Source organism: Heloderma suspectum, chromosome 3, assembly GCF_057233095.1.
Source record: "Heloderma suspectum isolate Gila_16-S chromosome 3, 16-S_ref, whole genome shotgun sequence".
In the NCBI taxonomy this organism is placed as follows: Eukaryota; Metazoa; Chordata; class Lepidosauria; order Squamata; family Helodermatidae; genus Heloderma; species Heloderma suspectum.
Genome location: NC_139460.1, coordinates 6,128,122 through 6,155,000, shown reverse-complemented (window position 1 = coordinate 6,155,000; position 26,879 = coordinate 6,128,122). Strand labels below are relative to the sequence as shown.

The following is a 26,879-nucleotide window of genomic DNA, read 5'->3' as shown; positions in this document are numbered from 1 at the left end:
GTATGGGACAGAGACATCTCTGGTTGCCTTGGTGGATGACCTATGCCGGGAACTGGACAGGGGGAGTGTGTCCCTGTTAGTTCTGCTGGACCTCTCAGCAGCGTTCAATACCATCGACCATGGTATTCTTCTGGGACACCTCGCTGGGATGGGACTTGGAGGTACTGTTTTACAGTGGCTCCATTCCTTCCTAGCAGGGCGAACTCAGAAGGTGTTGGGGGATACCTGTTCGACTCCATGGCCGTTAGCTTGTGGGGTCCCTCAGGGTTCTGTTCTGTCCCCCATGCTATTTAATACTACATGAAACGGCTGGCAGAGGTTGTCCGGAGTTTTGGAGTTCGGTACCACCAATATGCTGATGACGCCCAGGTCTACTACTCCTTTCTCCAGATTCCAAGGAAGCTGTTTCTGTATTTAACCAGCGTTTGGCATCAGTAATGGACTGGATGAGGGAGAACAAACTGAATCTTAATCCAGACAAGACAGAGGTGTTCCTGGTTAGTCAAAAGGCAGATCAGGAAATAGGGATTCAGCCTGTGTTGGATAGGGTTGCATTCCCCCTGAAGACTCAGGTTCGCAGTTGGGGGTGCTCCTGGATTCAGCCCTAAGCATGGATGCTCAGGTTTCAGCGGCGGCCAGGAGTGCCTTTGCACATTTAAACCAGTGCACCAACTGCACCCATTCCTGGAGATGTCTGATCTGGCGACGGCGACACATGCCTTAGTTACATCCCGTTTGGATTATTGCAATGCACTCTATGTGGGGCTGCCTATGAAGAGTGTTCAGAAACTGCAGTTGGTCCAAAGAGCTGCTGCCAGACTATTGACTGGGCTGGCTATAGGGAGCATACAACTCCCTTCATAAAACAGCTTCACTGGCTTCCAGTCTGTTTCCGGGAACAATTCAAAGTGCTGGCTTTGACCTATAAAGCCCTATACAGCTCTGATCCAGGTTATCTGAAAGACTGTATCCTCTCTTATGAACCTGCCTGTGTTCTGAGATCTTCTGGGGAGGCCCTTCTCTCAGTCCCACCACTGTCACTGGCACATTTGGTGGGAACCTGGGAGAAGGCCTTTTTAGTGGCTGCCCTATAGCTGTGGAACACCCTTCCCAAGGAGGCTAGGATGGCTCCCTCCTTGATGTTTTACCAGAGGCAGGTTAAAACATGCTTGTTCCAGCAGGCCTTTGGGACATAGTTGGAACCTGGGGGTAAGCTGCTAAAATGCTGTTTCAATGTTTTAATATAATTTTAATTGTATTGTTTAATTATATTTTAACTTTTGTATATTTTCATATGTTCTAATTGTATATGTTTTAATTTTTGTAAGCCGCCTTGTGTCCCAGTACTGGGGAAAAGGCGGGGTATAAATATGATAATAATGAGGAGGAGGAGGAGGAGTTTGGGCCTAGTACTTCACTGAAGTGGGAGACTAGTGAAGGAGGGGGGCTTTTTGGCTACTCACCTGGTGAAAGTGGGGGTAAGAAGAGGTCCAGGTGAGAGTTGGATTATTTTTCTGAATGATCTCCTTGGCTTTTCTGGCCTTACAAGTGCTGCCATTTTTTGATTAGTTATCATGATTACTGCTATTTTCCATTTTCCTCCATTTACAGCATTTGCAGTTTATACTACGTAGCTCAATTTTCATTCATTTCATTTATTACATTTCTATACCGTCCAATAGCCGAAGCTCTCTGGGCAGTTTACAAAGAATAAAAACCATTAAAATACATTCCATATAGTATAAAAACCCATTTACATATGAACATATAACCAGACAGCACACACTCAAGACACACATACATCTAAACAATTTTTAAATAATCAATAAGAAAGAACCAGGACTTGATTAAAAACTCATCATGTGCTGCCAACTGCCTGAAAGAAGAGAATGATCTTAACCTGATGCTGAAAAAATACCAATGTTGGTGTCAGGCAGGCCTCATCAAGGAGATTATTCCACAACTGGGGGCCACCACTGAGAAGGCCCTCTCCCTTGTTGCACATTTAAATACTTGCACTTTTAGATCAGGATGTCTCAGTTTTCTGCTGTTATTTATATTGTATTTGCACCCTAAGAGCTTGAACATTGAACTTTGGGAGTAAACTAGAGGAAGGGATTTGTGCCTGGGTGGAGGGGGGCAGCAGGGGGAGGTATACAGGGGTATCATCATAGGACAGAGGGGTACAGGCAACCAGTGAATGTGTCTTCTCTAGTCAGCCTCCTTTTTCTTAAGACTTGGGTGGCTGTTCCAGCCAACCCTCCCACTGAATTATTGCAGTGCTCTCTCTGTGGGGCTTCCCTTGAAGACAGTCTGGATGGTGCAGCAGGGCAGCGAGATGTGAGCATATCGCACCAGTTTTGAAATCTCTATACTGACTGCCGGCGAGCTACCAAGCCCAATTCAAGGTGTTACTACTAGTGTGCAAAGCCTTAAACAGCTCAGGACCCAGATACTTGAAGGACTGCCTTCCCTAATACTTGTGGTGGCCTTAAGGAATGTGGCTCATAGGACTACCACACTGGGCAGTGACTTTTCAGTGGTGGCACAGCACCCTGGCTATGCAACTCCTTCTGGTAGAGATTTGGCTGGTCCCCCAACAGTGTTATCATTTAGGCACCAGTTAAGACATATTTATTTGTGCAGGCTTTTAGGATATAGGCAAGAGCTTTATTTTTTATGTGATTGTGTTGATTGTATTATTCTACTTTGTTAGATCTTTGTGATTTTAGGGTCATGAGCTTAACATTGCTTATTTATTTATTTAAAATATTTCCTGGCTGCCTTTTAGAGCAGAAGCCCCCCCCCTCCCCCCCCGGCGACTTACAGAAGTATGTGTATGTGTTGTGCTGTGTTTTATATAGGTTGTGAGCCACACTGGGCTCTTTGTGAGAAAGAGCGGAATATAAATAAAATAAATAATAATATCTTCAAGCACCTTAAGTTATCCTTTCTAGGAAGTGCACAGGAATATTATTTCAGAATAACTCCACCTCAAAATCTTTTTATATATAATGCTTCTTGATTTATTCCAGTCAGCTTTTGCAGTGTTTCATTCTTAGCAAGTTTGAATGCCACTGCTGCCTTCCAGTTTTATAGACTGCTGATACTACAGTGTTTTTTTAATTCCTGTTTTATTGTGAACTGCCTGGGATATTTTATTAAAACATGGGATATAAATTTAATATAATAAATTACAGACATACTAGCACCTACAAATCTCTCATTTCTTTGAAATACCCCACATTTTGCTCAAAGACCCAGAGCATTTCATTTGGAATCCCTTAAAAGTTTCACTGCTATAGGTTCAAGATTTCCCCCTGCCTGGACATGAAGCATATGTTGGCAGCTTGAAAAAAAAAATCAACAATTTTTCTAACAGTAAAAATGTATGCAGAAGCTGCCATTCATTGACATTACTTCCAACATGGCTCTTAGAATCTGGGTAGAAAATCATGGACCAGTGATGTGGCTTTGTCTTGTACATGTCACTTCAAAGAATTGCAAAAACTGTCTTGTGAGTATAGAAGAGAAATACAGAGGCAGCTGGCAAATTCAAGGGCTTATCCTTGAAAGCTGTTCTGAAGAAGCAAAGCATATACACTGATAAGAACCAAACAGCCACTGCCTCCGTGGCATGCACAATTTTAAAGATCTATTATGTTGATAAAACCAGCTTATATTGTTTTCTCAGTGTTGATTTGATTAAGCCTTATTTTGTCCTGCTATGCAAGGAGATATATAAACCCCTTTATCCAACCCATTAGAATGAAATCAGTTGGTCTGAAAAATCTAACATCTCTATTTAAGAGTGAAATTGCTTTGTTATAAGCTTGAGTGCCACAGATATCTTCTTTCGTTAAAGGTGAGGCATGGAGGAGGCATACTGCTTAAGAAAAATACAGTGCAACAGAGGCTTGGGCGTTTAAATAACATTCCAAACACACAAGCCAAGAGAGGCATCTTTATTGATTTTCTTATGAAGGTGAATTCTACAGCTGTGCCCCTACACTGGAAGGAGAGTTAGACAAAGCAGTATCTTGGAGAAGAGGATATATCTGGCACAATCCAGTCAAAGTTAAGTGCTTGTCCCACTGATTTCAATGGGAGAGAGTTAACCATGTAATTAAAATACATAACATTGGCTAGGTCACACCTATATTGTACTGCTTCTGAGTGTCTTTGGCTTTCAAATAAAAGAAAAACAGAATGTGGAAAACTATGGTAAATTGTAGCCAATATTCAAGCAACCTTTAAAAAGAGATTAAAATCCCTTGCCCTGTTTAGACAATGAACCACTGGTTTTTATTCTGTGTTTCTTGATGGTCACTTCCAATCTTTGAAAATGTTCTCAGGACCTCAAAATGTGTTGTCTGACAAGGGCTGGAACTAAACATAAGGTTCCAGGAGGGGTCTTATGTTTGAATTCACTCTCTCCTACCCACTGTTCTTCATCAGTATGGGCTGCTACTGTAATTAGCCCATCCACTAGAAAGCTAATTACCATCCACCATTGCTAGAAAGGAAAACATTGAGCATACAAGAAGCTTCCAGCTCTCTTCCTTTCATTTCCTTACCTCACTACTTTGGCACATTGTGTAAAAATGATACAACTTCCACACTGGTGCAAGGCAGGAAGGACATATCAACTGTAACAAGTAGTTTTCCCCCAAACTCAAGCCAGAAGCCATACTAGTGTTGCACACTTAACCCTTTCCAGAGACCACAATGTGGCAGCCAGAAGTGGCTGCCTCAGGTGGTGGATTTGGGGTGCTCTCAAGGCTGGCAGCATGGAAGATCTAACCCTTAGGTACAATCCACTGTGAAGTTCTCCTGCACAACCCAACTGAAACCAGGGGTGTTAGTACAAAGATTGTGGGGCCTTAGTGGGAAATCCAAATGGCATACCCCCTCCCGCTGATTAACATGGATGCGATGTTCTCCTGCAGAAGCTCATTGAAATGAAATGGTCAGTTCCATCTTGCACTGGGTGACACTCAATGGTACTGAAAGTCTTCTCACATGGTAAGGACAACTTGGACCTCTTCACCAGTGGAGAGTATTTGACCCTTGGTATTTAAAGTCTGAACTCATCTATCACTTCTGTAACTCCACAAAGTCTTTATGAAGTAGTAAAAAAGGTGATGTGTGTGTGAAACTGCTGATTATACTTGCATACACTCTAAAAATTAAAGATTTTATATTACAAACACCCCTATTTCCTACCAAGGGAAATAACTTTTTGTCTCACAAAGAAAGGGCAATTTTTGCTGCTGCAGTGTGCTGCATGCATAATTGATAGCCATTTTCCAGATCAGCAGAGTGCACTGGTCACACTATGCAGAGGCCAGTCAAGGGCAGGACCTTGTCCTGAAGGACTCCACATCTAGTTTACTGCTGCAAGCCATTCCAGTTGACTCCGGGGGGGTTGTACTGCCCATTCCTTGACATACACTCTGGAAGTGAATGGATAAATCAGATTATTAATGTGAAACGTATTTGCTGAATCTCTGGTTGAAGGGAATAATTGGACACATGAGAAATCCCTGGAAAGATTGTTTGTAATTACCAGGCAACAGGGGGATTTCACATCAGGATATTCGTCGGGACAGCTCTTGAAGGGCATCCAATCCATCTCCTTACAATGGCCAGACTGCAGAAACTTAAACCATACTTGCTACTGAGAAACAGGGACCTAGATTATAGATTTATAGTGGTGGAGGAATCAGTGGTACAAGGAAAGGACATTAGATTTTTAACACACACACATACACACACAAATCCTCCAATACTTAAGTAATTTTTTTCAAAGCCTACCATGTGCTGTTTCATTAAAAAACAAATGGATGGGGGGGGGGAATAAATGCAGGGTTTAATGTCCCAAGATATTGAAGGTATGGTTTCTAAATGGCAACAACATGGTGAAAATTTGTTTACCACAATAATACTTTGTTTATGAAGCAGTTGAGTAAGGTGTAAGAATTTATTCATACCTCCCAAAGGTTTTGAGTTGAAAAGGAATGGTGTCAGAGGTTTGAGGGGGCCCATAGGGGTATTTACAGATCTCAGAAACCATGCCTCTATTACTGTATCCCTGTACTATGAAAAATAATTCTAAATACAATGTGTCAGGGTTCCACCCTTGACCTGGATCCCCTGAGCAACTCCTTAAGGATCTCTTGCCTCTTCCTTCTTTTACCTTCCCCTTTCCAATAACATGGGGTTCAGGCTGTAGGTGTGGGGTGATTGACACTCTAGATACAGGGTTTAACCACAACAGTTTACTGGTAAATTGAAGCAAGCAAATCACAACTAAAGGCAGAGGCGTTGCTAGGTTCTTAAAAGATCTGGGGCACAGGCTCATAACAGAGATTTGCATACACAAGTCTAAGCGCACATCTAGTGTGTGTGTGTGTGGTGTGCTTGCATGTGTGCATAGATTACATACATACAAAAGAAGTGTGCACTGACCCCCACCCCCACCCCATTTCAACTCAGACCCCGATTCAGCATTTTGGAATACATTCCTTTTCTGCTCTGGCCAATTTGTAGTTGGACCACTTCAGCTCAGCACCAAACCTGAGTTTGGAAAAATGAGTCTTTATGCTTCCTGTTGACTACCATGGGAAATTAGAAAAAAGCTGAACTTTTTTCTCTTGGTCAGAACTGGATAATTTCAGGCATAGTAGCCTCCTAGAAGGGGATCACACCTGCCCAATGTCAGAAAAATAGGTGCAGAGTTTATATTTTGATTTTCTTTTGAACGGAACTGCCAATAACATTCTTATGACTTGGAAGAATTGGATAAAAATTTCAAGATTCATTGCCCCATCGGAGGAGATCATGTCTGCCAAATTTCAGAATGCTAGCCACAAGGGGTTTTGTGCAAGGGTGGCCTTGACATTTTGAGGTCTCCAAAAGAGGACATACTTATCTCCCTATGTTCCTTGTGGACCATTGTTCTGAAAATTACAAACAGCCTACAGTTGTCCCTAAGTAAGAAACCAGCAACATTTCAGAAGGATAGGTGTAGCAGTTCATGTGGAAGGGGAATTCTCCAATTTGGGGGAGGGAGTGATTTGCTTTCCCTTTGTCAGGGTGGACACTGAGCCCATAGATTCCCAGAGTAGTTCTGCTGCTGAGGAAGTGCAGTCGCTCCTTCGGGAGAGGAGCGCGCTCCTTTTTCCCAGGACCAACAGCTGACAGAGATTCCTCCCACCCACATTCCTAGTTTAGAAAGCAGTCCAGGGAGTGTCTCAGCACAGATAGCAGACTGGGTGGATGCGCGGCGCAGATGCAGACAGCGGTGCCAGAGGGTTCGTGCTCAAAGAACGGTTGCGCCCAGAGGATCCAAGGGAAAAGGGGAGGGATTCTCCCTAGTCCTTATATTCAGGGGTCTGCCAGTAATTGCCTTTCAAACGGGGACCAACTGTTCCAACTTAGGGCATAGGGATGCTGCTGCTTAGATCTAGTTGCTACCTGTAGAGTTATTAAGTTGTAAAAGAAGAATAAAGCTTTGAAAAGAATCCCTTTGTCTGTGTCTGGACTTGGCTACTGGATTAGACTGAGAGAGCCCTCCAAGGAGCCCTTGACACCCTTCCATTCACCCCTTCCCCAATAGTTTTTGGATAAATCTGTCCCCAAAGCAAGAAACCTGCAAAGTTTCTGAAGGATATACATGCATGCACATTTAGAATTACTAGAATTTATTTGAATTTCACCAGTGTTGGCAGGAGGTGGGAAGGTGCTATTGCACTCATGTCCTGCTTGTGGGTTTCCAATGGGCATCTGGTTGGCCACTGTGTTCTGTTCTGTGTGAACAGAATGCTGGACTAGATGGACCTTGGTCTGATGCAGCATGGCTCTTCCTATGTTCTTAAATATAGAGTGCCTCTGAGCCCATGCAGAATGCTTTTCTTTCACCACTGAGCACTTACATTCTCCCCCTACCAATTCTATTCCCCTCTATGCAATCATCCCTCCTCATCCTAACATCTTCCAGCAACTCTTCATAAAAGCAGATGTTTTGTTTTGTGCAACTCCTCCCTACCTCTATCAGGGCCCAGCTTCAGTACTGCAGTGGGCCTTGTAGATTACAGCCAGGATTTAATTTTATATATAGGATAATTAAAACCTATAACCTACAAGGCCCACTGCAGTACTGAAGCTGGGCTCTGACAAACTCCTCCTTGTTATGCACAAGCTCTCATTGTATCTTCCCCCCATAACTTCACTTGTGCCAAGACTTCACCAGGATTCAGCCAATGAATCTGTTTTCAAGACTAGGGCTAAGTTATGGAGAAACTCTGATCATGTACCAAGTACCTTTCCCTCACCACTGACGCTAGAGTTCATGCAAATTGGGGGAAAAACCCACAAATAACAAAACATGCATAGGACTGAGCTGAAAGGGTAGTCAATTCATTAGATGGAAATGGGTAGGCACTGTATTAAGCCTGCAGTACCATGCTCACAACTCAGGACTTATTTCTGAGTAAACATGCAGAACATCAAGGTGCAAACCTCCCTGCAAGAGTAACTTGTGCTGGAATCCTATGCACACATTCCTGAGGGTAAGCTTCATTAAACATAATGGAGCTTCTGAGTAGGCATACATAGGACTGCATAAATTAGCAATATTTTCCCCCTCCACTTAAAAAACAAACTCCAGACTCCTTTTTTTAAAAAAAATTAAAGCTTTCTGTTCATCAGAACATAGGAAGCTGCCTTATACTGAGTCAGGCCCAGGGTCCATCCCAGAACTGTCAATGCCAACTGTCAGCAGTGGCTCTACAAAGTTTCAGGCAGGATTCTTTCCTAGCCCTACCTGGAGATGCTGGGGATTGAAACTGAGACCTTCTGCATGCCAAGCACGTGCTCTGCCACTGAGCTACAGCCCTTCCTATTTCTGCATAATGGCAACTGACAAACAAAACAGCCCCAGATTTGTTTCTCTGCAACCATGTGACCCCACTCTTCTCAAAGACTTGAGTGAGGAGAAGGAGAAAAACAAACCCTCTTGTCTGTTTGTATAAAGTCAAATAAAGTTCAGAACTTCTTTTGCCCACCAAAGACAATTCTTTTTAAGAATTCCCCAAAATATGCTCTGGGTGGAAGAAAGAAAGAAAGAAAGAAAGAAAGAAAGAAAGAAAGAAAGAAAGAAAGAAAGAAAGACAGACAGACGGGGAGGGGGGAGGGACTGTGATTGGAAGTGGATGGGGGTGGGGGGCAAAGAGAATTCCCTAAGCCAAGTGGCTCCTTTCAGAGAGGTAGTACTTCAGAGGAATTTAGGCGGCTGTGCAGGGTTTGCAAGTATAGCACAAACTTAAATGAACTTTAGGACGTGAGGTGGCTGAGGGCTTTTTCTAGCTTTTTTAAAATTGTAGAACCTATTTAAAAGCTCCAGCAGTTTCTCGACCATGATGCCACATAGTCCTAACCCTTCCCTTGGGATTATTTGAGTCCTACAGCTATTTAGGAGAGATTAAAGTGTGTGGGGGGGAGAAGTTTGTGGAGGCTGATTGGATCCTTTGCTTTACTGAAGCTACTAAATTTCTGCAGAATCCAAAGGTTCCAGTTTGGGGCAGTAAGATCAGATGTTGTTTGAAATACCAGTATTTCACATGGAGCTCTTTCTTCCCTTCCTTCTACCTCTTCAAAATGTCATTGCAGGCAAGCTCCCAACAGTGGGCATGTAAGAGCAGAAAAGAAAAGTACGGGGAAAAGAGGTTTTTTGCACCTCAAAAAAATCCTACACCAGAGATTAGGGATAGTGACCTCCTAATGGTCACCTCAAACACCTTCTGATTAGGATCTCTAATCCTCTGGGTGACTTGACAGTTTTTACTTTTTTTAGACTGAGAAAAGAAAACTTTACAAATGGCTAGCGCAAAAGCCACTACACCTAACTGTCTGAAATTTGGTAGGTTCAGTCAGCTCTATATGGCCTGCTAGGTCCCCAAATTCCATGAATTTATGTGGAAGAACAAAAAAATTACAGCCCTTTACTTTGACAGATTTTCTTGGAAAAAGCAAATTTTACCTGTGGCTAGCACAAAACCCACCAGACCTAACTGTCTGAACTTTGACAGGCTCAGTCATCTCTATAGGGGCTGCCAGGTCCCCAAATTCCATGCATGTATGTGGAAGCACAAAACAATTATAGCTCTTTGCTTTGACAAATTTTCTTGAAAATAGCAAATTTTACCTGTGACAAGCACAAACACCAGTGGACCTAACTGCCTGAAATTTGGCAAATTCAATCAGCTCCATGGGGGCTACCAGGCCTCCATATTTCATGTATTTATCATACAAACTAAAAAAGTTATGGCCGTTTTTGTTTTCCAATGCAAGTCAATGGGAAAATGTAAAAAAAAAAAAAAAAGGCAATTAGGACAGCTCAAAAGATCCAGGGCACAGCTCAAAAAAGATCTGGGGCCCGTGCCCAGGTGGTTCCCCCTTCCTAACAATGCGCCTGACTAAGGGTATTTACACAATAGAGATGAGTGATACAGAAGGCCTTAGGAGAAAATAAAAGTTGCAAAATGCAAGTTCCCTTACCCTAGCTGTACTTAGACTTCTCCTGCTCCCTCTTCAGGCTCTGGTCTTCCTCTCTCTGGTCTTTCTGACTTTATACCATCCTCCCACAAAACTGCAAGTACTGCTTTCAACCTAAAGAAATTCAACTTAACTGGGGAAATGAAACCACTCCTGATCTTGACAGACTGGAGCGCTGGGCAGAAAACAACAGAATGACATTTAATAGGGATAAATGCCAAGTTCTGCACCTAGGAAAAAGAAACCAAATGCACAGTTACAAGATGGGGGATATGTGGCTCAACAGCACTACAAGAAAGAAGGATCTTGGAATTGTTGTCGATCACAAGCTGAATATGAGCCAACAATGTGATGTGGCTGCAAAAAGGCAAATGCTATGTTGGGCTGCATTAAGAGAAGCATAGCTTCCAAATCCCGGGAAGTACCAGTTCCCCTCTACTCAGCACTGGTTAGGCCTCATCTGGAGTACTGTGCCCAGTTCTCGGCACCACATTTTAAGAAGGATGCAGACAAACTGGAGAGGGTTCAGAGGAGGGCAACAAAGATGATCAGAGGACTGGAAACAAAGCCCTGTGAGGAGAGACTGAAAGAACTGGGCATGTTTAGCCTTGAGAAGAGATGACTGAGGGGAGATATGATAGCACTCTTCAAGTACTTGAAAGATTGTCACAGAGAGGAAGGCCAGGATCTCTTCTCAATCAACCCAGAGTGCAGGACACGGAATAATGGGCTCAAGTTACAGGAAGCTGAACATCAGGAAAAACATCCTAACTGTTAGAGCAATACGACAATGGAACCAATTCCCTAGGGAGGTGGTGGGCCCTCCCACACTGGAGGCGTTCAAGATGATGCTGGACAGCCACCTGTCAAGGATGCTCTGACTTGGATTCCTGCATTGAGCAGGGGTTGGACTCGATGGTCTTGTAGGCCCCTTCCAACCCCACTATTCTATGATTCTCAGAGATACCCCCTCCCAACAAAAAAAAACTCCAGACCTCTAGGCCTGACCTTTTTACCGTGCCTCTGTAGGCCTCAAATCTTCACACAATGTTATATCTTATATTAAATTGGTGCCATTATCAAATACTTCTCATTTTTCTTAGAACTATGACTAAGACCACATTTGTCTATTTGATCCAAACATCAAAATAATAAAGTACTGTTTATAAGCATAAGCTTTGGAAAAAACCTAGCTGCCTTAGTGTGAAGAACCACAGTTCTTCATAGAGCTAGCTGCTACAATGTGTAACATGAGTTTTAAAGAGTTCTTGGAAGGGGAAGTAGCTGGCTGGGGTCAGCATTGCTTGGAGACACAGCATAAAGCATACATGATCGATATATAAAATTGTGTCTCTGGGATCAGTAACTAGATTTTTCATTATTTTTAAGGCACCTACATAAAGTAGGGGCTGCACATAAAACAAAGACAGAGATCCTGCCCACAGACTAAACACACAATGGAAGGAGAGAGGAAGGAAACCATAAAAGTGTCAGATCAGTTAGAGCAGCGGTCCCCAACCTTTTTGACACCAGGGACTGGTCTCGTGGAAGACAATTTTTCCACGGACCGGGGGGGGGGGTGTTTCGCTGGCGGACTTCCGGCCACTGGGACGCCATTTGCGTCTCTGTTCTTTGCAGTAATAGGCTACGTAAAGATTTACGTAGCCTATTACTTGAAGAACAGGGACGCAAATGGCGTCCCAGCAGCCGGAAGTCCGCCAGTGGCCGGAGCCAGCCGGCTGGGGCCAGTGAGGATTCCAGGGGGGGCGCAGATTGCCTCCCCCCCCCCCGCGGACCCAGGGTAAGGGAGTTTTGCACACCCCTACTGTGGCCCGGTTCCTAACAGGCCACGGACCGGGACCAGTCCACAGCCAGGGGGTTGGGGACCCCTGAGTTAGAGGATGACAGAGTGAAGAGGACAGTTCTTATCCAGCATATAAATATAGCAACAGAAGAAGGCAGATAGAACTCTTTCTACTTCCTGGCATCTAACAGAAAGGAGAGGCAAGGGAGAAAGGGTGCAGTCAGGAAATAGTTGAGGGTGCATCTGCTTAAAAGCAAGTCATGTTGGCTGGGAATTATGAGAGTAATCCAAACCATCTGTAGGGCATCCAGTTGGGGAAGAAAATCTTATAGAATGTTTTGCACATCTAACAGTACTGTAGCAACATACCTGATGACAAAATGGAAACATCCGTTCAATACAACCAAGAAACTATCCCCTAAAAACAGTCTTTCACTCATTTTCCATGGTAGGGAGGGAGAAACATGTCCAGTTTTGTGGGATGAGACAAAATCCCCTTTTTCCCCTTTATACAATCAAACAACCATGGGGAAACTAAAGCACATCAATGACATACGAAGATCTTTATTGGAAAAAGGAGCACAGTGTGGTAGGAGGCATTTTCAATTATGTGGGTTTCAATACAACGATTAGAGACCCACAACAGTTCGACTAAAAACCTAACCTTAGGTCTGAGCAGAGCATGGAGTGCTGTTGTTGTTGTTCAGTCGTTCAGTCGTGTCCGACTCTTCGTGACCCCATGGACCATAGCACGCCAGGCCTTCCTGTCCTCCGCTCTCTCCCGGAGCGTGCTCAAGTTCATATTCATTGCATCCGTGATGCTATCTAGCCATCTCATCCTCTGCCATCCCCTTCTCCTTTGGCCTTCAGTCTTTCCCAGCATCAGGGTCTTTTCCAGGGAGTTTTCTCTTCGCATTAGGTGGCCAAAATATTGGAGCTTCAGCTTCATTATCTGTCCTTCCAATGAGCACTCAGGGTTGATTTCCTTTAGGATGGAGTGATTTGACCTCCTTGCAGTCCAGGGGACTCGTAAGAGTCTTCTCCAGCACCACAGTTCGAAAGCATCAATTCTTCGGCGCTCAGCCTTCCATATAGTCCAGCTCTCACAGCCATACGTTGCTACTGGGAAAACCATAGCTTTGATTATATGGACCTTTGTCGGCAAGGTGATGTCTCTGCTTCTTACTATGCTGTCTAGGTTGGCCATAGCTTTCCTCCCAAGGAGCAAGCGTCTTTGAATTTCATGGCTACAGTCAACGTCTGCGGTGATCTTGGAGCCCAAGAAAGTAAAATCTGTCACTGCTTCCATTTCTTCCCCTTCTATATGCCAGGAAGTGATGGGGCCAGATGCCATGATCTTAGTTTTTTTAATGTTGAGTTTCAAACCAGCTTTTGCACTCTCCTCTTTCACCCTCAACAAGAGGCTCTTGAGATCCTCTTCGCTTTCTGCCATTAGGGTGGTATCGTCTGCATATCGGAGGTTGTTGATAATTCTCCCAGCAATCTTAATTCCGACCTCTGATTCATCCAACCCGGCATTTCTCATGATGTACTCTGCATACAAGTTAAATAAGCAGGGTGACAATATGCAGCCTTGTCGTACTCCTTTCCCAATTTTGAACCAATCAGTTGTTCCATCTCTGGTTCTTACTGTTGCTTCTTGACCCTCGTACAGGTTTCTCAGGAGACAGGTAAGGTGGTCTGGTACTCCCATCACTTTAAGAATTTGCCACAGTTTGTTGTGATCCACACAATCAAAGGCTTTAGCGTAGTAATGAAGCAGAAATAGACATTTTTCTGGAATTCTCTTGCTTTCTCCATGATGCAGCGAATATTGGCGATTTGATCTCTAGTTCCTATGCCTCTTCGAAACCCAGCTTGTACTTCCGGTAGTTCTCGGTTCGCATACTGCTGAAGCCTAGCTTGTAGGATTTTGAGCATCACCTTGCTGGCATGTGAAATGAGCGCAATTGTGCGGTAGTTTGAACACTCTTTGGCGTTGCCCTTCTTTGGAATTGGAATGTAAACTGACCTTTTCCAGTCTTGTGGCCACTGTTGAGTGTTCCAGATTTGTTGGCATATTGAATGCAGCACTTTAACAGCATCATCTTTTAGGATTTTAAATAGCTCGGCTGGAATACTGTCATCTCCGCTAGCTTTGTTGTTACTAATGCTTCCTAAGGCCCACTTGACTTCACTCTCGAGGATGTCCGGCTCAAGTTCAGTGACCGCACTATCATGGCTATCAGGGACATTCAGATCTTTCCTGTATAGTTCTTCTGTGTATTCTTGCCACCTCTTCTTAATCTCATCTGCTTCTGTTAGGTCCCTGCCTTCTTTGTCCTTTATCATGCCCGTCTTTGCACAAAACGTTCCCTTGAGATCTCCAATTTTCTTGAAGAGATCTCTAGTCTTTCCCATTCTGTTGTTTTCCTCGATTTCTTTGCATTGTTCATTTAAGAAGGCCTTCTTGTCTCTCCTTGCTATTCTCTGGAACTCTGCATTCAGTTGGCTATATCTTCCCCTTTCTCCCTTGCTTTTCGCTTCCCTTCTTTCGTGAGCTACTTGTAAAGCCTCATCAGACAGCCACTTGGCTTTCTTGCATTTCTTTTTCTTTGGGATGGATTTCGTTGCTGCCTCCTGAACAATGTTACGGACCTCCGTCCATAGTTCCTCAGGCACTCTGTCTATCAGGTCTAATCCCTGAAATCTATTCCTCACCTCCACTGCATATTCATCAGGGATATGATTTAGGTCAGACCTGAACGGTTTAGTGGTTTTCCCGACGTTCTTCAATTTAAGACGAAATTTTGCAAGAAGCAGCTCATGATCTGAGCCACAGTCAGCTCCAGGTCTTGTTTTGACTGACTGTATGGAGCTTCTCCATCTTTGTCTGCAAAGGACATAATCAATCTGATTTCGATATTGACCATCTGGTGATGTCCATGTGTAGAGTCGCCTCTTGTGCTGTTGGAAAAGCGTGTTTGCTATGATCGGCGTGTTCTCTTGGCAAAACTCTATTAGCCTTTGTCCTGCTTCATTTTGTACACTTCAAATCCCTAAAACAGAGTTTTCCAATATCCACAGTCAAACTGTGTACACACATAACAGCATAATAATAAATATAATTATTTGCACATGTATGTGTTCACAGATATGCAAATGTTATTCAAGGGAGCGAAAGCTGACACCAAAAGAGGAGGCAAGAGGGGAGAAGTAAGTTAGACAGACAACGGGGAAGCCAAACTGGGTTGAGGGAAGAGACCAGGATGCAAAATAAATGGAAATGTGTATGTATGTGTGTTAATTATGGTACAACATTCCATAAATACAAGATGGAAGGGGTGGCATATTGAAGTGTTAGCATGTTAAACCAGATTCAATCTGTTTGGAGATATGCCTTTACTTTTAATGAGTTTAATCTTTTGAAGGTGGGTGGGTGGGTTATTAGCTTTTTAAAAGAGTAATTCCTGCCCACAAAGGTTTCTCTGGAACACCAGGAAGAATTCATCAGGTGCCTTCTGCTGAGCTGTGCCAGTATTGCATACTTCTAGCAGCTACAAATCATTCTGAGTTTGTACCAGGGACAACAGTAGTGAGTGCAGTTTCCAGTGATTTACATTTCTGCAACATATTTCACATCTTTACAGTTCTATTCGCTATGCATTTTGCTGCATGTTTGTCTGCTTTTCACAGAGGTACATGGAAGAAACATTTTATACAACAGTGGGGCAAGTGGGAATTAACAAAGAAGAATGCCTGCTATTTTTAGTTACCTCTTTGCTTTATTCTTCAACGTCCTACCCTGATACTAGTCTGGGAAAATCTCCCTGCAATTATTCAACAGACTTGGATATGAGGACTCCTTTGTTTCCTCAGATCACCTTAGAGAAAAATGTGTTCATACTCAATCATCTCCCTAAACTCCATGAAATCCAGGCTTTCCATGTTGCTTTAGACAGATGATCAAGCGTGAATACATTGCTACTTTGGGTGACCTGAGGTGGCAAGAACTCCTTATTCAGGTCAGCTGAATACTTGCAGAGAGGGGCCCATTGCTCAGTGGAGGAACACCTGCTTCACATTCAGAAAGCCTCAAGTTCTACACCTCGCATATCTAGTTAAAAAGATTTCAGACAGAACAGCTGGGAAAGTGTTTGGAGAGCCACTGCCAATCAGATTAAATAGTACTAGGCTAGCTGGACCGATGCTCTGACTTGCTATAAGCAAGCCTCCACAAATCCAGTCACCTGAAGCAAAGATAGCCCCTACCCCGATGAACATGCATTGTCTTTTCTTTTCCTTAAGTCTTCCATTCAATTCCTGCATCAGCTTCACATTTCACACTCTCCATCCCTGATTACATCTCCCCTTTATATCCTTCCTTATTCACATCAGTCAAAAATACATCCAACATTAAGCTCGAATCAAGCAAGGCGTATGAATATCTTTACTTGCTGAAATATGTAACATATTGTGTTTGTCAAGGATAGGTTTCTGACACTGATTGGCTAAGCTGCTGCAGTGCTACAGAACGTTCAGCTCCTCAGGAGACTAAACAGTTTGTGAGGGGAGGGAAAGTTGTCAGTTTGGCTGGAATTAAAACCTCACTCAGGGGCAGGCAGAGGACAGGGGAGGTGACCAGAGATGTAGGGAAACTGGGAGCCTACAGGCAAGCAGCATGAAGGAAGAAGGTAAGACTGGCACCATGATACAGTGCCAACACACAATGTCCTCAAGTAAATGGTTGGACCCACTGCTACTAACACTAGCACTGCTACTAACACTTGCTGGACCCTCACCGAGGGCGGGGGGCAGGCCTGCTGGCAGGAGTACAGTTTCCATGTGCTTAGACATGCTCTTGCTTCACCATATAGACGTATGGCATTGCACTGTGGAGGAATTAAATTGGCAGCACCAGTGAGTCTGGCCACATGTCAGCACTGCTGCTAGGCCACTTGCTTCCACCCAGTAAGTCCCCCTCAAAACTAGCAATAGGTGTGGAGAGAAAATGGGCCCATGCCATTTCCAGCAACTTTTTCCCTGTCTGTGGAATGAATCAATGAATGAATGAAAATAGCACACACATACACGCACAAACATTATTGTGATGAAAAGTCCATGTAGTTTGTGCAAACAAGGCTTGTGAGCAGGGGACTGTCTAGACACCTGCCCATTCCTGCTCTCATATCCTTTCTGCAAAGACCACGGTAATTTTCCATATAGCCATAAAATCATCACCCGTATTCACTGTAGAGGTAAAATATTATGTAGAATGGGCCCATCAGTGTGGCATAAGCAGCTAACAGAAGCCGTGATTTCTGAGTCAGCTTGGCATGCACCAATGTAGATATAGAGATAGGTGGTATTTGTTATTTCATATATCATTTCACACCAACCCTGGGAAGCGGAGAGCTGTAACCAGCTTCCTTTGACTCCATGTCTTTCCTACTCTGCTCGTGCACCAGCTCATTACTGCAACACTCTGCAGGAATGTAAAAATATTAACTCTCCTTCAGGCAGAGATTGTATTGCTTCTTCCAAAGCACATAATATGGCCTTGGCATGAAAATTACCACAATTCATTCTGACTGGCTTGCTACTGAAAACATAGCATCTTCACATAATGCTGTTCAAGCTTCAGAAGCAAATTTTAGATTGTAGGCACCTTCTTCCACAGATAAAACAAAACAAAGAAAAGCAATGGAAGCAAGCTACATTTTCAAGGTTATAGATCAAAGCTGCGTTGGTGCGTGCATATTTGGATGTGTGTGAAGCATATTGCCCTTCTGGCCTTTAATATATGAGTGCAAAAGTGGAACACTTGGGGGGGGCAGAACACCATTTTGATGTACATTGAAAGATTATGATCCATTAAAAAAAGCAATCTGTTCTTGACTGCTGTAGTGAGATAAAGCATAATCTTTAAAAGCAAAAGGAAGGCACCTCATCTTCAGAGGAAAAATGCCAAACGAGAGTCAGCTCTCCTGCTACCATTGATCCAGGCTATCTTATCTAAGAGGACCTTGAACAACTGATCTCTGCATATGTGTCCCCTTTTCATGAGCATATCTGGCTGCACCATCAAGATGACTATATGGTACATCACCAGCTCTGATGTAGCAGGAGAAATTCCTTTGACTGTATCAATCCTTGATTCTTTTCACAGTGGCAAACTCTTTTCCAACAGGCAGGAAGTCAGCAGGGTATAAGCAAACAGAAATAGCCAAGATATAGGCATGCATAAATGAGACCGTTGGATTGTGACTACAGGAGGGCCGAGTTCAAATCCCAGCTCACAGTCATGGATTTATCAGCAGCTGGTTCTGGTTAATTTATTATTCACTTAGGCTCCAGTTAACCCTGGTGTGAGGAGGAGTGAGGAAGAGCAGCATTTATTATTCACTTAGGCTCCAGTTAACCCTGGTGTGAGGAGGAGTGAGGAAGAGCAGCACTACTGCCTTAGCTTCAGTTCACAAGTCCAGCTGTAATTTTGAACACACCCCTAGAGTAGGAACCCTGGCTTCATCATTCCTCAGCATTAGAAGGAGAGCTAGAGCACTAGAGCTGAGCATGCGGTCTCTCTCTCTCTCTCTCTCTCTCTCCGAGTAAAGTTTGGGATGTTAAAACTATTTTTATGTGGCATTGCAAACTAGGTGGATGCATGCACAGCAGGCTACAGGTTTGGGAGAAGAATCAGTGAAACCCTCTTCCTTCACCCCTCAGTCTTGATTCCTAGTTTCCATAAAGCCTACATTTGTGCAACTGCATTTACTCACATTAGAATCATATCATCATAGAATAGTTGGGTTGGAAGGGGCCTACAAGAACATCGAGTCCAGCCCCCTGCTCAATGCAGGAATCCAAGTCAGAGCATCCCTGACAGATGGCTGTCCAGCCTCATCTTGAATGCCTCCAGTGTGGGAGAGCCCACCGCCTCCCTAGGGAATTGGTTCCATTGTCATATTGCTCTAACAGTCAGGAAGTTTTTCCTGATGTTTCTTGTCCTGCACTCTGGGATGGAGTGCCCAAAATAGCATTTGCCTTTTTTGCAGCCACATCACATTGTTGGCTCATATTCAGCTTGTAATCTACAACAATTCTAAGATCCTTCTCGCTTGTAGTGGAGTGGAAACATTAATCACTTGTTTCCCCTCCCCCAGTTCATCCCTCTGTTTTCTCCCCTCATCAGACTTTAGAATGTAAGCTCAGTGGTACAGGAACCTAGTTTTCTTGTTGATGCTGTCAAGGACCATATACACTGAATAAACAGCATATATAAAATGCATTATTGTATAAGTATATGTAAATACATTACTTTATAGTAAAAAATATACAGTATTTTTAGATATTGCTTGTAAGCTGTTTTAGGAAAGATTTTTGAAAGAGAGGGTTGAAATGCCTATAAAAAAAACAGTTTGATACCGAGGGTCAATTTAAGGGGGGATCCACACTCAATTTTAGAAGGGGATGTATCACACCCATGACTTGATAGGATACTTTCCAGGTGCAGATACCAAGGAGTCAGAACAGCCATCAGAATCAGCTGGTATCAGTGACCAAATGAAATGAAATGAAGAGATGCCTATCGGGGAATGCTCCGCCACCATGAGATCAATTGGACTGTGAAAAATTTCCCCCAGAGGAAGAAGCTGCTCCATGCCTAACAAATTAAAATGAGAATAATAATTTTAATTACTGGTGGGAAATTCTGAGAGTGACTTGGACTGCAAGAAGATCAAACTAGTCCATACTCCAGGAAATAAAGCCAGACTGCTCACTTGAGGGAAGGATATTACAGGCAAAACTGAAGTACTTTGGCCACATAATAAGAAGACAGGATACCCTGGAGAAGATGCTGATGCTGGAGAAAGTGGGAGGCCAAAGGAAGAGGGGCCGACCGAGGGCAAGGTGGATGGATGATATTCTGGAGGTGACGGACTCGACCTTGGGGGAGCTGGGGGTGGCGACGGCTGACAGGAAGCTCTGGCATGGGCTGGTCCATGAAGTCACGAAGAGTCGGAAGCGACTGACCGAATAAACAACAATAATTTTAAAATGAACGTATCAGTGTCTCACACCACAGTGTCAAAAGAGACTTTCCACAGTGCATTTCTCTCAAAAAGCAAACCCAACAGCAAAGAAGCTGATGAGAACATAGCATCATGTTCTTTCCATAACTCTTGGAGCATCACAGTGTGAAATGCTGCACAGTTGAAGCTAGGCACTATGCTAACACCAGAGGGGGTCAGCTAATGTCATTTGCTGGCACAGATGTGCTCACTGGCCTTCCGGGGAAATATCTCAGCTCCAACCCGCCTTCACATGGACACATTTACAGCTGCAAGAAGCGCCTCTTGAAATTTCACTAGCAAGGAAAGAATACTCCATATTAAAAATAAAAACATTCAGTTGGCAACTCAACCACATCTAAGTTGGCAGCTTTTGCAGAGTTAGCAAGAACGCAGCCAACCAAAAGACCCCTTTACCTGAACAGCTTCCCCTCATTCTTTTAACTTGTTTCTTTTAACCCCTGCCAGCAGGCAAGGACATTTTTATCCAGGCAGGCCTTTGGCATGTAAGCTGGTCTATTGCTGAAAGGGGTTCTATTGGGTTGAGTATTGTTTATTTCCTTTATTGTTCTGTTTTAATTGCATTTTAATTCATTTATTCTTATGATTGTTTTAATTAAGTTTCTGTTTTAATCTTGGTTTTATTGTTAGCCACCTTGGGACCTTTCTGGTGGAAAGGTGAGATATAAATCAAATGAAATTAATAAAGTAAACCTCACGCTGAGTGCTCACTTAAAGAAATTGGAGAAGTGACATAAGCAGTTCTCATGATGGTGTAAACAAATCTTATTTATTCTGGGGATGTGGAGGGGGAAATCTATTTGCATTCCAGGCTGCTCTTGATCATTCTTCAATTGTATTGTATTGTAATGTATTTTTATTTTATTTTTATTTATTTACGTACTTTTAAACTGTCAAATAAGCAAAATTCTCTGAGTAATGTATAATACATTAAACATATACAGTACAAACATTAAAACAAAAACAAAAAAAGCTCAGAATAAAACCAAGATAAGACCAGGAGCAAAGAATAAAATCATTACATCATAAAACCAAATTAAAACCAGCTGCAAAGTAGAGTACTAAAAGCACTAAAGCATTTCTTAAAACGCCTGGGAGAATAAAAAGGTCTTCACCTGGGGCTGAAAAGAGCATAATGCAGATGCCAAACGAGCCTCTCTGAGAACACTCCACAAATGGGATGCAACCACTAAAAAGGCCCTCTCTTTTGTACCCACCCACCTCACCTCCTTTGGCGGGGGCACCTCAGATGAAGCTCTTAATGTCTGAGTAGGTAAATATGGGAGAAGACTTCCTGCAGGTAACCTGGCCTCCAACCATTTAAAAGCCCACCTACACCCCACAGTCCAGTACAAAGAAAAAAGCAGAGAGACTGATATTGCCCCCAGCAACAGACACTCCCCCCGAATGAACAACTCTCAGAGCAGACCATCTTATCTCTACCAGGAAGGGAATCATGGGCTGGTGTTTTATTATTTTAATAAAATACATATTTACCTACAAGAATGACAACCACTTTGATAGCAATGCACAGGCTTAGAAAATGTGACTGCAGCAGCCTCCACCAAGTTCTACTTAATGTTTTGCAGGTTCATTATTCAGAGGGATGAAAGTGGGGGAAGCCACTGCTAAATCATTCATGCAACCAGTACGTGGAGAGAGGGGCCTGGACTGCATGCTATTATAGAGCCATTCAGGTTTCAATACTCAAGTAGCTAAAGAATGCATATTACAGCATTAAAATGATCGCCATTTCACATAGGTGACAATAAATGAAAACTATGGGTTGCATGTGAGGTAAGGTGTTGTTAGATCCACCTTGCAAGTCCACAAAACTTTCTAGCTCACCATTTTTTGTTTAACTGAGACTGCCTGCTCATACATGCCTCTATAAAGCCATTGTGCATCAATGGCTTGAAAAGAAAAAAAACAAAGAACAAACTAGTGCGCTTCTGATTTGCAAAGGCTTCCATGCCTGGTTATTACACAGAAGTGATTTGTTAGAGGTAGCAAGGCAGGCGGCCATTTGCAGTGGATGCACCCCAAAGCAGATCCTGGTATCTAGCACAAAGCTTGGCACCATGAAAATGTCCTGTATTCTTTTTCTTGGAGCAAAGAGTCACCAGTCCTCCCTGGCTTTTCAGAGAATCCAGGGAGAAGCAATGTCTACAGCACCTAGACACAAGATTCACTTTATAAATAATATTATTAAATATGTGTACCACGTGCATTTCACAGCTAGAAAGCTTAGAACCAGTTCATCTTACTCTCTGACAGGGACATATTGCTCTGGTCAGCAGTGTCTGTCTAGGACATTTTGCCATCCAAAGTGGCTGCACCACATGATCCAAGAGTTGCACAAGAGTATCCCCTGACACAGAAAGGGATCCTGACAACTCACCTTGTAAGTTTTTCGTGTTGCTTCTGTGGGGTGCATAGAAAATGTTCATCCCCCAAAGGGTCACCTGGTTAATTTGCACAGCCAGGCAAGCCATGCTGGCAAACGATAATCTACCAGAGTGAGCCAAGTATTGGTTTTGGTTATGATAAAAAGCAAGGAGGTCAGCAAATACTAGTTCTATTTCTAAATGTCTTCTTCCAGGGGGAAAAATCTTGTAAAATGGAGGCTGTTCTTTCAAATTAATTTTTCAGTTCAAATTTGCACTGCTTTGCAAGATTCCACCAACTCCCACTTTGGTGAATGAAAAACACACACACAAATGAACAGAAAAGAAAGTTCAAGGAAAAACAATGCCCTTGATTGTTTTTATTGCAGTTTATAAGCCTGCAATTTGTAGGATGAGGAGCAGGTAAAATGGAATTTATACCTGTTAAAAATCAGTTTCAGGGCTATCTTAGAAACGACATTAACTACATTTTTCCATTTAATTTGCACTTTTAAAAAATGCATATAGTATCCGCTGGGGGGGGGGGAATAGGTCTCCCCTCACAACTGCTGCAATCCTGATAATTATCAGGTCCCCAGCAGTGGATGCTATTTGCATTTTTTAAAGTATGCTTATTATTGCAAAGAGGTATTTAATGTCACATCCAGTTTGGCCCAAGGGATACAGCTTACAGCAGGAGTCTCCCATTTTACTAGTCTTGACGTAGTAGCCACCAGTTTCTCAGCCCTTGATGTCATGCTTCCTTATGCTTTCTCTTGCATGCACATTCCATACATGTTCATAATCATATGGAAATACGGTGACCAAGACCATGTGCTGGCAGCTACCACAAGCCAGAGATACAAGCCAAAAGCAATGTCCCATCCCAGGATAGCAGCTGGGGTGCTTCTCTGCAGTGGGATCACCTGTCCTATAATCTGAATGACAGCATTTTATAGCCTAGTGGTTAAATATGGGTCTGGTTTTACAGCTACTATTTTTACATAGTAACACATCGAAATCCCGCTCAGTCATCATCGAACAAACCCCTTTTGACAAGGCACTATGAAATCACCAACAGAAAGACTGCACATTTAACAAGGCTGTAAATCTAAATTAAATTCTATTGTGGCAGCAAAAAATTCCTCAATTAAATGTTGGACAGAATTATCCCCTTGAGTCTTTCAGATGTCTGTAAAATGTGTTTTATTTTCACTGATTACTAGAGTGTGACTGGAGAGTGACTGAAAATGTGGCAATTTATTATACATATCTTGCAAATGTAATCCTTTTCCTTTTTAGATGATTCCTTAATATTGAATTTTTCTCTTTGTATTAACAAAGAGGAGGGAAAGAATAGAAAGGGGCTGAGCCAAGCAAAAAAACACATTGGCGTTTTGGCTGCTATAGTCAGCTGAGATTGACCTCTTTATGTACTGAAGCAATCATGTAACCCCAGCTGCTTGTGAGGAGGAGTAGAGAAAAAGAGATAGTGAAGATATCATCACTGGTTGCTGACATATCTGGGACTCTCTAAAAACCCCTCCCATCCTCAAGAATGTATAGGATCAGGCTTGGAAATAGCCATTTGCTTGGTTGCCTGTGGCAAGTAAAAACTCCCAGCTCTAGGGGGAAAAAAATTCTTTCTCAATGATTTAAAAAAAGATATAACATGCAACAGTAAAATATAAATAGAAATATGAAACTACATATAATGGTATGAGTTTTGAAAGGCAGAAATATATCATCATATAAAAATTTAAACCACACACCAATGTCAGCTCATTAGGCATATTTCTGAACTATCTTTGGATTAAAAAATTAAATACAAATAGATCTGAATTAGAGCCACTCTTAATAAATTGTGTTATACTGGATTAACCCACTCAAAATCATCTTGTCAAATGGGCAGGACATTTCTTATTTGTATCACTCTTAGACTCCATATTACATTCAGAAGAAAGCTTAGTTTAAGATTGATGATAGTTTAACAAGCAACAATTTATTCTCCCATGTTTTTCTTTGCCATTCAAGTTCTGAAGGACCAGAAGACTTTCAATGTCTAGCATAGGCTAATCTTGTTTTTACCAGTATATTTACAGCTACTTCCTTTACTCTAGAAGGAATTATTTTTGGCACAGAAGATCCAAGGGAACAGGCAATTTTTTTTTTTAAACTCAACAAAGTTGGAGTTACTATTTTCCAAAATGTCTGAGACTTAATACACAAGAACCACCAAATGTGGATAATAAAATCTACTTTTTATTTTATTTATTTATTTACAATATTTATATACCGCTCCTCATCAGAAGATTTCGGAGCGGTGAACAACATAAGAATAAAACAATGGTTAAAAGAGTTAAAAAAGTTAAAACATTTTCAAAAAGACAAATCCCAATGAAGTGGAATTCAACAACCCATGGCTGGTCATGCAAGGAAGGCCTCTTGAAAGAAGTCTTCAGGAGGTGCCGGAAAGAACACAATGTTGGCGCCTGCCTGACCTCTAAAGGCAGGGAATTCCACAAGGCTCTTCTCCTGGTGGACTCCAACCGGGCCATAGGTCCATGTGGAACCACCAGGAACATGCCCTCTGATGACCTCAGTGATCGGGCAGGTTGGTAGGGAAGGAGGCGCTCTCTCAGGTATCCTGGTCCCAAGTTGTTTAAGGCTTTGTACACTAGTACTAATACCTTAAACCTGGCCCGGTAGCGAATAGGCAGCCAGTGCAGTTCCCTCAGCAAAGGAGTTACACGCTGAAAAGAGGCAGCTCCCGACAACAGCCGAGCTGCTGCATTCTGCACTAGCTCCAGCTTCCAGACCATCCTTAAGGGCAGCCCCACACAAAGCACATTGCAGTAATCCAGTCTTGAGGTTACTAATGCCTGTACCACCGTGGTCAAGCTATCCCTGTCCAGGAGAGACCGTAGCTGGCGAACCAGCCAAAGCTGGTAAAAGGCACTCCGAGCTGCCGCGACCAATTGGGCCTCCAGCGACAATGATGGATCTAGGAATACCCCCAGACTACGGCCCTGATCTTTCAGAGGGAGCGCAACCCCATCCAGAACAGGCAATGAGCCTATCTCCTGGACCCAGGAACCACTCACCCACAGGGCTTCCATCTTGCCAGGATTCAGCTTCAGTTTATTGGCCCTCATCCAGCCCATCACTGAGTCTAGGCACTGAATCAGGACTTGCACAGCCTCTCCTGATTCAGATGTCACAGGGAGATAGAGCTGCGTGTCATAAGCATACTGATGGCATTTGGCTCCAAATCCCCTAATGACCGCTCCCTGCAGCTTCATATAGATGATAAACAACATCGGGGACAGGACGGTACCCTGCGGCACCCCATAGCTCAATTGCTAAGGGGCCAAGGAATAGTCACCCAATGTTACTCTCTGAAATCGGCCCCGTAGGTAGGACTGGAACCACTCTAGCACAGTGCCTCCAATACCCATCCCACGGAGTCGATCCAGGAGGATATCATGGTCAATGGTATCAAAAGCCGATGAGAGATCGAGCAGAATTAACAGGGTTGCACTCCCCCTGTCCCTCTCTCGATGAAGGTCATCCATCAGGGCGACCAAGGCTGATTCAGTCCCATAACCAGAACGAAATCCAGACTGAAATGGGTCTAGATAATCAGTATCCTCCAAGAGTGCCTGCAATTGGTTCGCCACAACCCTCTCAAGTACCTTCCCTAGAAAAGGGGTATTTGCGACTGGGCGGTGGTTGTCTAATACCGTTGGGTCCAGGGTGGGCTTCTTCAGGAGTGGCCGCACTACTGCCTCCTTAAGGACAGCAGGGTCCTTGCTTCCCCTTCCCGTAGGGAAGCATTTATCACTCCCTGGACCCACCCAGTCATACCCCTTCGGCTAGCTTTTATTAGCCAGGAGGGACAGGGATCAAGAGGGCACATGGTCGGTCGCATTACTGCAAGCATCTTGTCCACATCATCAGGCCGTAACAACTGGAACGGATCCCACAAAATCGGGCAGATGGTGGCATCAGACACCTCGACTGGTACTGCACTAACAA

General features: G+C 43.3%; 1 protein-coding gene across 10 annotated transcripts in view; it reads right to left on the bottom strand.

The window, feature by feature from the left end:
* Nucleotides 1-26,879, bottom strand: part of FAM168A (family with sequence similarity 168 member A) — a 281,858-nt gene that overhangs the window by 107,308 nt on the left and 147,671 nt on the right. The window lies entirely within an intron of this gene.